At 41.1% G+C, this 18,067-nt stretch overlaps 1 protein-coding gene across 1 annotated transcript in view; it reads left to right on the top strand.

Moving 5' to 3' along the window:
- Window positions 1-887: 887 nt before the first annotated feature.
- The window catches only part of LOC133471080 (CMP-N-acetylneuraminate-beta-galactosamide-alpha-2,3-sialyltransferase 1-like), a 31,985-nt gene continuing 14,805 nt past the window's right edge, over window positions 888-18,067 (top strand). The window contains exon 1 of the mRNA XM_061760264.1: window positions 888-1,018. The gene's annotated coding sequence lies outside the window, so the exon portion shown is untranslated. The remainder of the gene's footprint in view (window positions 1,019-18,067) is intronic.

Here is an 18,067-nt window from a genome sequence, read left to right as displayed (position 1 = left end):
TTCAAGTAAACACGGATGACAACAGTCAAGCCAACTGCAAATTATACTGTGCAACACGGATGATGAACTCCGCTCAGGCGCCGACGGAGGCGGCCCCGCTCCCGGCGGTTTTTCGGCACCAGGCCATTTGGCAAGTTTCTCCAGTTACCCCCGTAACTCCCAAGCTGGCAGGATTGTTCCAGAACAACATCCGACATCTCCGTCCAGAAGAGAGCAATACTGGGAACAGCTAAGATCCTTCGCAGAAACCTCAAGCTCCCAGGACTGAGGACCCGAGTTCGAAGGAGATACTGACCGGGTGGTTAAAAAATATATATATTTTATATATATATATGAATATATTGTATATATAAAAAGTATATTTTGTATAGTATTGCTATATTGTATTTGTTTATGGTCGCAGTAAATGGTTTCTTCTTTCCAGCGCTTTGGTTTGGTTTGTCATGTCTTGGTTTGAGGACTTAAGAGTTTTCGTTGTATAAATGTGTCTGCTGTGTCGTGAAGCAGATGTCATTTACTTTGCAAACATATGTTTGTGGTTGCATGAAGAAAATGACTTTTTCTTGCACTAACATAACAAAAGACAGAGAATTCACTCGTAAGTGTGCGTGAGGATGCTGAGGGGCGTATCAGCCTCATGCTTCTCTCATTGCCTGAAGGCGACACATGCATCCTCCTCCTTCTCCTCCTTCTCCTCCTCCTCCTCCTCCTCCTCCTCCTCCTCCTCTTCCTCCTCTTCCTCCTCTTCCTCCTCCTCCAGAACGCGTGGACAGTGGTGTCAGGAGCAACCTGCTTTGTGCGCAGCGAGCAGGGAAAGTAAGGGAGGAAGGGAGGAAGGAAGGAAGGAAGCAAGGAGGGAGGGAGGGAGGAAGGAACAAGGGAGGGAGGGAGGGAGGGAGATGGTTTGCAGCGTGCTTTTCTGCTCAGTGTTCCTCTCAGAATGCCTCTGCTCGGTTCGGATCCGCGAGATGCCGCGTTGGAATAACGGGAGGACACGCACTGGAAGCCTCAACTTAAAGTGAGTACATGTCCAAGAACAGCAAAATCTTTTTCACTCAAAAACGTACAGTCTCATTTTACGTGTATACTCCTGGTGCCTTGACGTGAGGGTATGTGAGTTCATTGAGGGGGGAAAAAAAAAAAAAAAAAAAAAAAAGCTCTTGCAACTTTTCATCATTTGCGCTATACGTTACTTGCGGGCATACTTTTGACTCGTTTTTTGGAAAAGTTGCCTTTACGACGAACATCTGGGTTTTAGATTGTTTGGTTTTAAGGCTGCTGCATCATGCATTACTCCACTTCAAAAAAAAAAAAAAAAAAACTGTGTTCCAACAACTGTTGCATGATTTACAGTACAGTGTGTTTTTTTTCCCAGAAATATACATATGCATAGCATTGTCACACTTATCTGAAAATTTGGTGAGTTTTCAGTGTTTATCCAAAAATACCAAGAAGCACACTCTATACACAGTACAGTATAGGAAACTCCCAAAATTTTGAGATTTGTACATGCTTTTTGTTGTACTGTCACTATAGTTTTGCATAAAGCATATACATTATGGTCTCTGCCCAAAATAATAATAAAAAAGAGCTTGTATCTAAAGATTTTGGGAGTTTTTCATTTTTATCCAGAGAACGAGACATTTTTTCTTCTTTTCCAGATATAAAAAAAATCTAAATGAAAAAAAATAAAATGTTTCCATGTACTGCAAGAAAAAAATATTATATATAATCCATCCATCCATCCATTTCCCGAACCGCTTATCCTCACAAGGGTCGCGGGGGTGCTGGAGCCCATCCCAGCTATCTTCGGGCAGGAGGCGGGGTACACCCTGAACTGGTTGCCAGCCAATCGCAGAGCACATTTAAACAAACAACCATTCACACCTACGGGCAATTTAGAGTCTTCAATCAACCTACCACGCATGTTTTTGGGATGTGGAAGGAAACCGGAGTGCCCGGAGAAAATGCACCCAGGCACAGGGAGAACATGCAAACTCCACACAGCCAGAGCTGGGGATTTTACCCCGGTCCTCAGAACTGTGAGGCAGATGCTCTAACCAGTCCCCCACCGTGCCGCCATTATATATAAAATACAACAAAAATATGTTTTGATTGACAGCAATTACTTATTTCCATGTACAACAAAAATAAAACATACATGAAAAAGTTAGTATTTACTTTTTTATTATTTTTTTTTATTTTGTTATAATACAAACTAAACCAACCAAACTTGGAGATTCTTGTTTTTTGTTGGACATCAGCCAAACATTATTTATTGTATTTTTGTATGTACTGTACAGCAAAAATGTTGTTTATATTTAGATAAATCATACTCTCTGATTGTATAGTGGTTTACTTCTGTGCAAGTCCCACTCAGGGCTGGAGTGAATGTGTGTCGTGTGATTGAGTGGCGACCAGTCCAGGTTGTAGTCTGATTTTTCTCTCAGTCGCTAAAGAAAATGGATTGGTGGTTTGACATTATAATGTTAATTTTTTTTTATCTATTCACTTATTATTGGTGTAAAACGTGACTTTTTCTTTTATGCTTTGTGTCTATTAGCCTTCCGAATCCAGGTGCGTGAGTGTTGACGTTATCCAGTGCCTGCATTGTGTAGCAGATGTCACCTCATTTAATGAAGGTGTCCATAGAATGCTGCGTAATTTCCCAAAAGTAGACACCCACCAAACACCCCCCCCCCCCCCAATACCATGCCCCCCTACACCACCACCCTCCTCTCCATCCATCTCACTGTTATAAATAATAAGCAAGACGGAATACATTAGCGAGTGTGACCTTGGGAGACCGCAATGCTGCATTTCAAGCGGAGAGGGGGCACGTGGCGATTTACGGTGGCAATTATTAACAAGGGAAGCAATTATAAGTTAAAGCTGCCAAAGGGAACTATTTTGAACCTTGTCACTCATCCTTGCTGCTCATTAGCAATCATCTAAGTTAGCACATGGGGGAGCAATGAGATGAGAAAGTGGGATGAAAGTGCACTTTTCCACCACCACCATCAAAGTTGGAGAAAGTTTCTCTGGTGTTTCAGCGTTTTATTCGCTTCGCTGCCGTGTGGGTGGCACTATTGTTTCAAATTCTTCTTCCCTCTGGGAGAATCAATTCAAAAGAATCCCAGCGGGTCAGCCAAATATCAGACATTTTTTAAGCGCAGGCTTTCCGAGCAAGGTCAAGGACCAAGTGCATGAGAGCAGGGAGTGTTTGCACTCCCCCAGGTCGTGGTCTTCGTGTGTCTGGCAGCATTTTGTTTGGTGATGTCTTCCAAGGACGTTTTCCCAGTAAACATGCTTATTTTTTAAAAACATATACTAAAAAAAAATCAGGTTATATATATTCCGAAACAAAATTTTGCTGGTTTGTCCTATATGTTTGTCTGTTAGTAACAGAACAGTGGTACCTTCATTTACGATTTTAATTTAGTCTGTGTCCAATGTCGTGACTCAGTTTATACTATACATCAAATCAATCTTCCCCATTGAAATGAACTGAAATGCCATTAATCCGTTGTAGTGCCCCAAATACACCACAATTTTGTTTCTAACTTTTTAACATTTTGGCATTTCTTTCCCTCATAATCTACGGCTAAAGATGAAAGTCACCCCCTAATCTTTATCTGCCATACTGCACATCTACAGGGATCTGTTTGTCATTACAGTTACATTACAATCTTGATATTTACATACCAGCTGCATCAGACCCTCCTGCAAGCCTACCCATCTATAAAAACATACTGCAACATCAATAAACGTCGTGTGAGCAGTTGGATTTCAGTTGACGACTATAGACGTGCATGGCAGTGAATGAGTTAAATATACTTTTTAGGAATAAAACCTCAATCTCATATTTGATAAACACTTGGGTCTATGGCGTGACTCCGTTTTCAATGTTGGTAATGATGGTGGTACTTGGAGAGTTAAGTACTTTTTTAAGTGGTACAGAAATGGTTTGAGAACCACTGTCTGGAAACAGCCTGTTATCTTATAAAGTACACAAGTGGAAAAAAAACTAGGAATATTTACAATTCTGCCTTCCAAGGAGCCCCAAATGCATCTGACTGAACCGAACGGTTGTTACATTTGATGGTTATAGTGCCACCTGTTGCTTTGGCACGCACTTGACTGGCTATGATTGTTTGCTCATTTGGAAAGAGATGTTTTTTATTCAACTCAAAGTTGGGGGAAATGTGTTCATTTCTTATGTAAGGACACAATATGGAAAGTAGCAAGTGAGGAGTGATTCATTTCTGTCCCTTAGGGCTAATTATTGGACTCCAAGGTGACTGTTTGTAGCTTTTCCAGAGTCAGAAAGGTACAGTTATGTTCCCAAGTTGTTGGGTGTCAAGGTTTGGGCAGCATCGCTATTAGGCCACCAGGGAACTGCACCAAACAGCTCTGTTGCAATTTTCCTCCATTGTATTGTCCCCGGCTTTTCTGTTTCGCCCTCTGTTTCCACTTAACGGTTCTGGCTGTTATCCAGATGACACCTCAGCAACATTTTTTATTTTTTCCTTCTTCTTTTTTCATGCATGAGCACAGTACTTATACGATAGCACACGTGCAGAGAATACTCCAGACCCTACTATTTGGATAACACGCGCGCTCTTCACCCGGATTCCTCGTAAATGGTTCCCAGACGATGATTTAAAGGTGCCGCGCTAACAGCCGTCCTGCAGATAGAAGTGCACTTAGGAGCATCCTGCAATTTGGCTTTGCGCTGAAGTTTAATGTGTGTTGGCAGGTGCCTTTAGATGGACGCTTTAAGCAGACTGTGATGGCTGCAATACAGAATCATATATCACCTGGGTTGCAGCTTTACGTTTATTTTTGTGCTTGTAGTTTGTAGTGGTGTACAACAGCACTGGATCATATTTGGAGGTATTTCTAATATTTTGATTACCTTATTTAGAAAGAAATTACACTGAACAACCCATTTATCTGGGCAGCATAGGTTCCAGATCCATCTGCACTCGGTGAAAATCCACAATGAAGAGGCCATTAAAAAATAAATAAATACTTTGTTTTACCCTTCTCACGTGCGGTGATGTGACCGCATTTAACCGTACCAAAACAGACTTTTTTTCCATATTTTAAATGGAATTGAACACACACACAAAATTGGAAGCATGAACAGTGAACCCCCACATATTTGTGTTTCGCCATTCGCAAATTCACATATTTGTGGATCTTTTTTGGAACCTATCCTCTGCTAAAATCTTATCTATTCAGTCCTTGAATGCACCTTGTGCAACATTAAAAGTGCCCCCGTGTGATGTCACGTCAGTTCGTGCTAGTGTGTTATTTCGGCTAGTAGGCTACGTTAGCTGATACATTTGATGAGCCTCGTGTGAAGGTGGTTTGTTTATATTGAATAATTTAAGACTGAATTGTCTTTTATGTAAAATGAGTCCATGGTTGTGTACATGCTAGATGCATGGTGCTGGTGCTGGTGCTTTATGATCCTCTTTGTTTTTAGTGCTTTGCCATCATCTTCTGGCAACTATACAAACCAGGACAGAAAATCTGTACCACTTTTGTGGAGTTCTACTTGTTGTATTGTTTCCATCACTTCCCCCCACTTATCCAAAACACACCCAAAAAGCAAAAGTATTTCTCTATTCTTATAGCATATAATTATATGCTTTGAGCATTAATGACCTGGTGTCAGGAAAAACACCTCCTGACTCCCTCCCACAATATGAAAGGTGTCACTCTTCAAGACCGCTTGACAGACTTTCTATGTGCCGTATTGTTTGAAGGACAAAACTAACGGTCAGGGCTCGGGGCTCCACTGTTGGACGCTTTCCGCCTGGTCGCCGCGATAATTGGTGGGCAAAGCTGTAAAGCACCTGGCCAAGCCTTTTACCCGTGCCCAGGCGCTCCCAGCAACAACAAATAAAAGGTACAAGAAAAGGGGGGTGAGAGTTTTAGGGGGGTGGAAGCACATCAAACTGTTTGCCAAACGGGACAAAGTAGAAAGGGTCTTTGAAAAACAACAGAGAATTGGAGGCCAGTGTGGAAAAACTGCTTCAAAATAACGGGAGCAATGTGTTATTACAGTGCAGTTCTACACTGCTACACAACACAATAACAAACATAACATACAGTACATTCATATTTCAGCATTCTTTCCACCTCTGTTTGTGTTTACATTGTTTGTTGGGATACATAAGGTAAAACTACTGAAGGACAAATTCTATTTTTGTGGGTATCCAAAGAAAAGTCAGGAACTAAAATTAAAAAAATAATAATTGTTAACATTCCTAGCGCTTTTTTTTTTCTTGGATGTGATTAGACAGTTCAGGTGTACACGACGTTATGCTCGGTGAGTGTTAATCCACAACGGGGGCCAATCAAAATGCGTGCTGTAACCCTGACAACAGTCTTTTGTGGTATGACACCACATAATCAAAAAGGCTTATTGTGTCTCGCTCCACCAGCAAGTTTACACTAATTTCTAAATGTGCCATCCCTTTGTTCCCTACTCATGATGTGTATTTGCAACAGACTTTGTTTGTGAAAGGCTTTGCAACCATGGTTTGTTGCAGCCTCGGGGCTGACTTTGTCGGAGTTGTACAGCAGTGAGAGAAAATGAATGAAAACATACATAAAGGCAACGAGGAATAACGGTTCACGGCATTACACGGGCTAATCCTAATAAATGGGCCTATTGCTGCTGTAATTACTGACAAAATCATTAGTTCCTCTAATGCTTCACTGCTATCAGCGTTTAATAGCAGCTCATTAACATACTTTGGGAAAACAGCCTGTTTTGATGATGAAATGGACTCCTTCTTAAATGGAAACGTACAATAATTTCACTTTGGAGGTCATCCCAGGAATAATGAGTAGCAGAAATGTAAATGTACCACTTTGCCTAACCAGGAGGAGCACTAAAAACACCTGAGACACGCTCGTTCGGAGCTGCAGACGATTAGTGAGATGAAGGCCTGGTGTGAAAATGGAGAATTTGTTAGCATTTTTATGTTTTTGTATTGTGTGTGTATAAAAGTGAAATGTGTTTCGACTAGGAGCTAGCAGTCTTATATAAAGTACCTGAAGGCGATACTTGGGTAAAAGTACAAGTATCTAATAATTTGATTATGTTGGATACCATTCGCTAGACAAGCAAAATACTTGGGTCACTTTGTTGAATATATAGTATATGAATGAAAAGTTTGCTTTACTGAACCATGTTTGCTCTCGAGGAGTTTCCCCGCTCAGCATGCAAATGGAATCCATAACAGCACACGTATCCCGCTCAGCTTCTTGCGATGATTGTGAATAATTGCTGTCTTTGCTAATTCTGTAATCAGCAGTGCAAGTACATCAGGCTTTGGCTACGGCTCGTGCGCGTATCACACGTCCACAGGCGCTTTCTCATTTCCAGCTTTTTATTGCTTTGAGCGCTAAAACGGAAAACCCTATTAATCACTCTGGAATTTTTTTGTTTTGTTTTTTTTTGCCCATTCCATCTCCATTTTCATGTGGATATGTTCAAGAGCAGAGGAACAAGCTACAAATGGTGACAGTGAGTTTAATGGGAAAAATAGTGCTGCAGTCACGTGTTGGTGACACACGCGACTGAAACGCTCGCATTAAAACTACTGAAATGGGTATTTCAGTATATTACATGATACTATTTCAGTATGATGTGTGAGAGGATTTCAGTTGTGTGTTCGGAAGTGTCTAAGAGTGTTTCAGTTATATGAATTACTGTAGTGTATATGAGCAAACCAAAATTGGTGCATGTGAGAGCATTTGAGTTCAATAGTATGATTAGAAAGTTTAAGTAGTGTATGTGAATGAAAAAAATGCAGGCGTGTGTAAGAGGGTTTTAGCAGAGTGTGTGTGTGTGGGAGCGTTGCTCTCACATTCTTTTGCACTCTCGTTTTGTTTGGGGGGAGATGAATGCGGCTAGTTTGCCGGAATTTAAAAAGCTAAAATAATGCTGCCAATTTAAATTTTTACCGAGCTGCGACCCCAAGATCTCTCTTTCCTCATCACTTATTTGTTTTTTTTCTTGAGTATGCTTTCTTGCATAATTAACCGGATGATGGTTATTTTTAGGGTAAAGTGGTGTCGGCCTTACCGCTGCGACCACGCAGCCCGGAAACCTTGTGAATATGCAAATGAGGTGTTAACTCCCGCATCCTCGGCATCGTCGCTAATATTAATGCGACTTCTGACGAGCTGCTCTCAAATGAAGCCATATTATATATAGCATGAACGTGATATGTAGCATGAAATAATAATTGACTCGAAGATGAAGAGCAGAAGATTGGTGGATGAATTAAAATTATACACTATGCAGTCTTTCGTAAATGTTAAGTGTTTGTATTATTTAGCACTATCTTTTGTTTAAGCCACCTACCGCAAGCATCTTGGATCGGAGACCAAAAAGCTAAATTAATAGGATTTTTAATTTCTCAAGGTCAATAGGCTTGCTCCAACTTTGAATAACCAGTGGAAAGGGCAAGATGGCTTGAAAATTGGCTTGACTAACAACAAATCTGACCCCAAACCTCACTTACCTCAACCCCCTTCAATCTGCTCCTTAGAATCAATAGGTTTCTTGTTCTATCTCCTATATTCACTGTGAATGTAACAAGATAAGATGAGAAATGTTTCATGACAAGGTACTTAGATTTGACCTTGAACCTTCCAAAAAAGCCTCTTGGGTCTGCTTGTTTAAAAATCAATTGATTTATTTACTTGGTATAATGAAATTGTCCGTGGAAGGTGCCAAGTTAAAGCACTTCCGACCTTGTACCTCATCGACCGCAACCCGCATGGATAATCAATAGATTTCAAGCTTCTACATATTTAAATACTGAACATTTTAAAGATGGTTTTAAAAGTACACCATGTCCTACCTTTGACTTCATCTACCTCTAGCCTCTTGGATCTCAAATCCAGTCTTCACATGTGCGGTAAGAAGGTGGAATAGTCCATTGCATGAGAAGGGAGGGTGAGAACTCAAAACAATCATGATAAATTAAGCGATTTATGTTTTTAAGCAGGTGAATTATGATTGCTTTAAATTAAAAAAATAAAATAAAAAATTAAAAAAACGGTTGTTATTAAACTTTTGGGCGCCCCTGGAAATCTCGGGGACCCAGGCAATTGCATGTTGTTGGCCGTTAAACTCTGTGTTAGTCAACAGCAAGTTGTTAAAAAAAATGTGAAACATTAAAAAGTTGGACATGAGCAGTGAAAAGCTTAGAGAAGGTAAAATTCATTTTGCATGTAGATTTTAGTATTTTAGGGCATTTTACGGTAGGTTCATGCTGTAATTTCAGTCAAAAGCCCAATATGCTGAAATCTTTGTGTGTAGTGTAATCCCCAGGATCTCATATTGTCTAAGAATGCTTATGTCTTGTCATCAAACTATGCCAGTATCGGTATCGGTTCTGATACAGTATGTCTGTATTCGCACTCGTACTCGTAAAAATGATACGATACATTGACACCGATACCACGTCACCGTCAGGCTGGTGAATATACCTTTGGGGTAAGTAGAGTAGGAACCATATCAGCCGTGTGGAAATAATACGTTTACTGTCACACAAAACATAAAACAAATAATGACATGTTGTGCATTTAAAAACAACATAGCTTTGCCTTAGGAAAAGTACACTTAGCTTAATGCTAACAATTTAATTGGCCATTGAACTTTGACATGCTAACAGTTAGCACTGATAGCCGCGGCTTTAGAAGCAATGGGTATTGAACACAAAATATTTGAACACAATATATATTTTCATCACAATTGCAAGACGTAATGGCATTATAAAGTATCGGTACTTGGTATCGGTGGGTTTACCCAAATGTAACTCGTACTCAGCCTCGGTCTGAAAGAAGTGATCGCTACATCCCTATTGTCATCTGATGCTTACAGGTTGAATCCAAACTGGTTTAGTCCACTACATTAGGTTTTGACATTCAGGTTTGAGGACGCAAAGCAGGTGGGGGAAGGTTCTTTTGATTGTCCGTCACGTCGGCGCTTCCCGCGGGGGCCTTGCAGCAGGACTCGCTTCCTCTCATTTGGCACAAGCGACGACGGGGGCCTCCAAGAGCGTGTCGTTTCCATTTGGGCTGATCAAACGCTTCGTTTTGCCAGCGAGGCTTGTGCCGCGCGTGTCGCTATCAAAGAAGAAGTGCCGAGCGCGTGCAATGAAACAGACAGAGCCTCACCTTCGCTTTATCAAAAGAGCTGCCGAGAGGGATGAGAAAAAGTTTTGCCACTCTTGCGCCCAGTGCAGATTGGAGTCCCACCTGTATCTTTGTCGCGCGAACACACACACACACACAGTCTCCCAGTCAGATTAAACTCAGCACTTTGACACAGGCTCGTAATCAGCTTAAAGGATAATACCGCCATTATTGAGTTTTGCTTTCTCTCCACTGGCCACTCATCTCCTGTGGGCAAACCTTTCACGTGACTCTCGGCAAATTCAAATCATCATCTTTTATTACTTGCTCCTGAGTGCTGAGATTTAATACAACACCGCCCATTTGATGGAGGCTGGGTTGCCATTATTATGTTGACACTGATATGTCAGCTATGTGTGAAGCTCTAGCTCATGAAGCACAGGTTTGGTGAAGGCGAAGGGGTGGTAGAAGAAATATGATTTGCAATAGGCAGTGTTGGGAAGGTTACTTTAGAAATGCAGTTGGTTGCCTTTACAAGTTACCCTGTTGAAAAATATGATTACTTTCTCAAAATAAAATAACTAATTAAATTTGATTACATTTTGAATGCTTCATTTTGAATGAATGTATAAATAGGACCTTTGGATGTTTCCTCTAAAAAAAATAAGTTTGGAATTCACCACGTAATTGTTCTTTACATAAACAATAAACTCATAACAAAACATGATGAAATGTAATACATAATTTTAAAAATGTGTAAATTATATAAATTAGAACCAACAAAAATGTTTTAATAAGAAAAATAGTCCTCTCCAATATTGTGTTTTATAAAAATATACAGTAATGACTTAATTAAATAGAATGTAAAACGTAACAGTTTTTGTGATATTTTTTGCTTCAATTCACTGGACATGGTGCTGCTCCTGGTGTGTGTGCCTTTGCCAACTGGGGGCATTGTGATACAGCTATATGAATATACTGTACATGAAGACAGTCTCAGCTCCTCAGTAAGCCTAATATATATATATATATATATATATATATATATATATATTAGTTCGGAGTTTGCATGTTCTCCCCGTGCCTGCGTGGGTTTTCTCCGGGCACTCCGGTTTCCTCCCACATCCCAAAAACATGCATTAATTGGAGACTCTAAATTTCCCGTAGGTCTGAATGTGAGTGCGGATGGTTGTCTGTTTGTATGTGCCCTGCGATTGGCTGGCAACCAGTTCAGGGTGTACCCCGCCTCCTGCCCGATGACAGCTGGGATAGGCTCCAGCACGCCCGCGACCCGAGTGAGGAGAAGCGGCTCAGAAAATGGATGGATGGATATATTAGTTCTTTGCAGAGGATAAAGAACGTATGCCAGTGAGTATTGTTGTATTATCTGCCTACATCTGTTTCTTCACTGTTTGTGTTCAAATATTCGTGACTTAAAGGTTTCTAAAATGAAATATTCCAATATTTACTGAAATCTCATTTTCACTCATTATATTTGTGTGTATGTGAATGGACAGCTGGATATATGGACATACATGTTTGTAAGTGTATGTGAATGGAAAGATTTTACATTTATTATGTTTGTGTGTATGCGATTGGACAGATATATATTTACTTTAAGCGGCACGGTGGCCGACTGGTTAGAGCGTCAGCCTCACAGTTCTGAGGTGCGGGGTTCAATCCCCATCCCCGCCTGTGTGGAGTTTGCATGTTCTCCCCGTGCCTGCGTGGGTTTTCTCCGGGTACTCCGGTTTCCTCCCACATCCCAAAAACATGCATGAATTGGAGACTCTAAATTGCCCGTAGGCATGACTGTGAGTGCGAATGGTTGTTTGTTCCTATGTGCCCTGCGATTGGCTGGCAACCAGTTCAGGGTGTACCCCGCCTCCTGCCCGATGACAGCTGGGATAGGCTCCAGCACGCCCGCGACCCTAGTGAGGAGAAGCGGCTCAGAAAATGGATGGATGGATATTTACTTTATGTGTAGGTGAATGGACAGGTATATAGAATCGTGTGTGTGTGTGTGTGTGTGTGTATGTGTGTGTGTGTGTGTGTATGAAAGGAGGTGAATGAGAAATCTAATCATGTCCATAATTGCACATTCCCTCTAATCAAGTGAATCAGTTAATGAAATCTAAAAGATAATGTGGGCACTCTGGGTTTGTCCTTTTATTTAATTAACATTGATTGTTTGAGTGCATGTAAATCTGCAGATGAAATGCTGTCACGCATCGGACCAGATTCACCTTTAAAGAGGAAAACTTTGGCATGCAACTCGGGTTGATAATATTCGATGGAAAAACTTTTCGCTACGGCGTCTCCATAAGGTGTCCCGGCGCGGTCTAGCGGGAGTTCTCAGTACGAACAACCTGCAGTGGTCAGATAACACTATGGCCGTGTAGATTAGACAAGGTGGAGCTAATGCTTCTTCCCGAGGACGTTCAGGTGATTTAATACTTCCTGTCCTCCCACACACACTGTAACTGACATGGTTTGCTTTGGGGTAAAAAAAACGAAAAAGAAAAAGTCGCCCGACTTTCTCCACATACTTCGGAAGTTCCAAAAGTCTCTTTGTGGTCCTTGATTTTGGAAGTACAGCAATGTCTTTCTATGTTTGGCTCCTATCAATCATGTGGCGGAATAATTAATTGATGCGATAGGTTGTGACAGGATAGTGGAATAATTGGTGGCATTGATGGGATTTGTTGCAAACTTGGTAACCAACCAGAAAGTTAATTAAATAATTCAAAATAATGGCCCCAAAAAAATTATGGTATTACCCCACCTATGGTAATCACTTCACTGGTTCTTTCCAGTTTGAACAAACAAGCCACGCTCTGGTTCTCTGGAGAGTAGCAGTTCATTTGTTGGCAGGATTTTTCTTTCCAAAAGCAGAGGTTGGGGTGGAACAGGATCAAACACAACCCCCGAGCTGATTGACACAGCGAGAGAGAAATAGTTGCAAAGAGAAGAGAAGTCAACCATTTGGTGTTACGCGGAGTGAAGCGCAATCCGGCCTAATTGAAGCTTGTCGGGTGTTAAACAAAGAGATGCAGTTGTAGGACAAGACGTGCTTGGCAACTGTTTCCTTTCAAAGCATCCTGCCAAATTGTCATCCAAATCCTCCGAGTCTATTTCCACATTGTAAGCTGGTCGCCTGCCACGTGTGGAAATTCTTTTTGACGACACGCCACCTTGTGCTTTAATCTCCTTCACATGTTGACGTTGTGTGCAATAAATGTTATTTTCGCCCGTGTAACCAGTGTGAACAAAATCAGCAGGATCACGCCAGAAAAGGCTAACGATGACAAAAATGCAAATAAATGTGATTATTTCAGTGTTGTTTTCTCACTTCTAATGATTAATGGCAGAGTCTGGCTTTGAGATGGAGAACTTCCTTGACAAAGCACATTAATAACGAGGCTGCTTTACATTCTCGTCCCTCCTTTATCCTCCTATCAGTGCAAGTGCAGGAAGCCTCATGAAAAAATGATGCTGAAACACGACAGATGTGGTTTAAAAAAATCCAATGCAAAGAGATTTGGCAACTATATTTTGTTCACTACTGAGACGGATGTCCCACTTCAGATGACGTACAGGCTGGACAACACACATCAATAAACTCGGCTGCTCTACCATTCTGTTCAACTTGGGATCAATTCCTGGAAAAACAACAACAACAAATTGGCTGCTTGCACAAGGGCTGGACATTTTCTATTTGAGGGGAATCAAATTTTCAGGGGAGAGCAAAGCTGCTGCGACTGACTATTGATCAGTCAATAAATCACCAAATGGGCTGCGAGGAGCAACAGCTTGTCTCAAAGTATGGACGCACATTAAAAGTACATGGCCATACAGTCAATCAATGTGAACGACCAGATGGATGTTTAATTTTAATTTGCGTGTGTTAAAGGATAGACAAATGCTGAAATTTTTTATATGTGAATGACAGACTTGTTTTCATTAAGGGCCCCGTCTGCCTGTGCCCTGATCAAATTCACCAAAACCGCATTAGACTAGCAGTCTACCTTGCGGCACTATTTAGACATAGTCTGAGCGCATTATGCGTGGCAAAAAAAAAATGGACAGATGGCTTTTAATTGTGTTAATGTGTGTTTGTGCATGTGTGTGTGTACTGCTACCCTTAGTAGTGTACAATGTAGAGGTAAAGTGGTGATCTGTTGTTTTAAAATGGTGGCAGGTTAACCTCACCCCTGCTGCACTCATTCAGCCTGTATCAACAGAAGTTATAACTGCTTCAAGTCAAGAGCAAAATGCTGTGTGAGTGTTCCAAAATGGCAAAGTGGAGCTGGGGGAACAATTCACACTGTGACGGCTCATCTCGAGCTGAACTGCTTTGTGGTTCCATTCAGGGACACCAGGCGAAGGAGGTAACTCTCCGGGGAAACGTTGGTGCTCCGGGCTGCTGCACGGATGATTGTGTGAAGGACGTAAGCATTAAAGCTTATAACACGAGAGTGTGTGGAGGAAACACTGTTGCTGCGATACATTTGACAAAAAATAAATAACAGCAGCCAAGCTGCGAATGATAAGTATAATGACCCTGAAAAGTGCATTCAGAGATTTCTTTCTAAATACAGTATATATGTTTGAAAATAATTGCTGAAAACATGCCAAGACTGAGAACTATGTAGTACTCAGTTGTGGAGATATAGCGTTAAACTGTGTCTAAACATTTCAGTTTTCCTGATTTTTTGGGGGGCAAAGATGGGTCCCAGTAACACACTTGGGCCCCATCATGAGTCACTCTTTCCCCACTATAAAAGAACATAAGCGCCTTATTCACATCAGCAATTTTCCACCACAACTGCACTGTCCAGTTACTGTAGCTAGCTAGCTATGCCTACACCGCGAAAATGCATCTTCCCTTCAGATAATCCGCTGGCGTGACCGCTTAAGAGCGCCTCGTTGTCAGCCATGAGTGTGCGCACATCATGCAGTGAAAGACGGAAGAGCGAGGAAAGGGAAACTTTTTCTGACTTGACAGCCAGCATGTGGACAGGGGCTTTGCGCTACGATTGTTTTTAAGTTGTCAGAAATAAACGATATATCGTGTACACTTCTGCACAAACACGTTGTAACAAGATGGTCCAAACCAATACCAGTACCCAAAATAAAACTATTTCTTTTTGGGCTTTAATGCTCTTGCCTTCAAAATGTCAGGAGCGAGATAAGAAGCACTCAAGTCTGACTTTTGTGTGGTATCTTAAAATCCCGATGCCATGTGAGGTTTCCATGCGGGAATAAAACATAATCTGAACCTATCAGTGTCTTAAAAAGGTTGAACTTTGACTTTCTCACAGCCAGGCTTTATTCAACCACTCACAAAACAATCTTATCTTGTGTTTGTTTTTAAACCAACAACAGATCTACCTTCACATTGGCGAGCTTTCAGCGCTGAACTTCTTGACTTACTTTAATCATGCGAACAGACTTCAATGGACTGAAAGCCTCTTTATGCGCTCGAGCAGGAAACAGCCACCGCCGCAGCAGTCCTTTTTTGTATGAAGATAAAACGCTGCCTGAAAGCTAATATGTGAGAATAAAACTCCCCTAAGTAAAGCGCCAAACTTAAAGCCTCTGCAGATTTGCAGCTATGATGCTATCAAATGAAAAAAATCTTTTGATTCACATTGTCACAGTTACAGTATTAGTTTTGGACAGAAAAATCCCTCTGGATGTATTTTTTTCCCCTCAGAAGCAGATTTCCTGCACCCAAACACCTTTCTCCACTTGAAAATGTAACACTGACAATTAAAACTCCGATCTTTACTGTCAAACTAAGCATAAGACAAAGAGAATCACATGCTGTGTATTAAAACAACCACTTGGCCTTAGGAAAGTCTGCTTAGCTTAATACGAACAAACAATGCAAAACGCCATAGACAGGCTAATGAATATAATCGATAGTCGTTGTGCTATAATCCTTTAAGCAACGGCTATTGGAATAAATACTGTGCATCAGCACATGTAGACAGACATATAACAATACTCTCAGCCATATATTCTTTATCCTCTGTGAAGAATAACTAATATTACGTCAGTATACTGAGTTATTTACAAACTTCTTCGTTTGCGTCTTCTTGACTGCATTATACTGGCCCCCGTTGGCCAGACCGCAAACACCAGAAGGAGTTGCACAACCAGTTTCATTCTTTACATTCTATTTAATTATGGTGATAATATATGTTTTGTAAAGTAAATATTAAATCATGCTATTGTCCTTATAAAAAGAAAGTCCTATTTTGACAGGTAGCTTTTGTCATTTAGCGTAATTTTTAATTATTTAGCATCAGTTTTTCAGTTCCCCTCTCCCGGCCAATGCACTCGTTGCATTCCCTCGTGTCTTTACAAGTGCTCTGCTGTATTTATGCATCTGATTTATTTATCTAGTCTTTGTTCCTTTGTTTTGTTCTGGGCTCCCTTGTTTCCACTGATACATACAAGTCTTGTCAGGCCTCCAGCTCCGACCTGCCAAAAATCACGACGTCGACATCCCGCAAAACAATAGCTTTCCTTTTCGGGCCAACATGTCTAATCTTTCGCTGCATCCAGACACGACAGCGAACGTCACAACCAGTAAACACACACAAAAATGACCTACACATGCCAAAAAAACATTCTGCTTATAGGAAGTGAAAATAGGAGAAAATATAGAGTCGCCCCCCCCTCCCGACTTTATTGTTGTAAAATTTTCACATAACAATTACAATGTTGTGTATGTCGTAGAAAGACTTTCTCTCTGTAAAATTATGATTTTTGCACATAATTACAATATTTTTCCTGTAATATTATGACTTTATTCTTGTTTGCTTTTTTTTTTATTTATTCAACATGGGTCTGATACTCAAGCCTCCACAGGCACCAAATGACTGGACGTAATAGATTAATGAAATTTAATTTCTGCTATGTCAGAATGTGAAGTGCATTCATTTAGTGGGCCACAAACAATCCTCCCACAAGTCAGCTTGAAAGTGGCTGATTAAATTCTTTGCGCAGAAGATGAATCTTGGTTGACAAGGTGAATATTTTGCGCCTCTTGATGAATATGCTGACTTTCTATCACTTAGTTTCATTTATCCCGTCAGGTTCGCGTCTGAGACGTGTTCAGGTTGAGGATCGACAGTTTTCTCTCGCGGCGAAGCCAAACCTTCACATTTTTTTGAGCTCTCAAACATCTCACGCCGTCGCAGAACAGCCGAACAATTTCCGAAGAACAGAAGCTGAAAATCCTTTTTTGTAACGACATCCCGCGAAGGTGATGACTTTTCAAAATGGAAGATTAGCCCCTCACACACACACCCTCCATTCCCCTCTGCTTCCCTTTCAGTGCAGCCTTTGCTGTCTCAGCTTGGCAAACTTTGATCAGCGTAAGTCTGCATCTTCTAGTCAGACAAGGTCAGGCAAACCAGAAGTGATGTCTAAAAACGTCGCTGGCTGTCGGAGAATACCCAAGCTACGGGGTGTGGGTGGGCGCGGGGAGAGCTTCAAAGTGATATGAGTCAAACAACAGCCTTGTTTATGGGAAGAAGCAGCTCTGTTCATTCGAGTGTCCCGAGGTTGTCAAAGCTCCACCCAGTAGACAATAACCCAACACGGCTTGTATGCAAATCTGTGGTCCACTGTGACTTATAGCAGCAGACGGTGCCTTCGTGTGCAACAGCGTATGTCCTTGCTGCTGATAATGAGTCTCTGAATAGGAGAAGTGGTTAAAATTTTTAAAAAATGGATGGCCGAATAGTGGTGCTTTGGGATACGAGTCACCCGACTCAGGAGTTTTGAGTTGACTTTTTGTAAGTACAATGTCAAACTTAAAACTTAATTCAGTTAGGTAGCTCAATTCAAAAAGTGGAACTCGCATTATGCACGACAC

This window comes from Phyllopteryx taeniolatus, chromosome 21 (assembly GCF_024500385.1).
Source record: "Phyllopteryx taeniolatus isolate TA_2022b chromosome 21, UOR_Ptae_1.2, whole genome shotgun sequence".
Taxonomy (NCBI): domain Eukaryota; kingdom Metazoa; phylum Chordata; class Actinopteri; order Syngnathiformes; family Syngnathidae; genus Phyllopteryx; species Phyllopteryx taeniolatus.
This window is presented reverse-complemented; position numbering and strand designations above follow the sequence as displayed.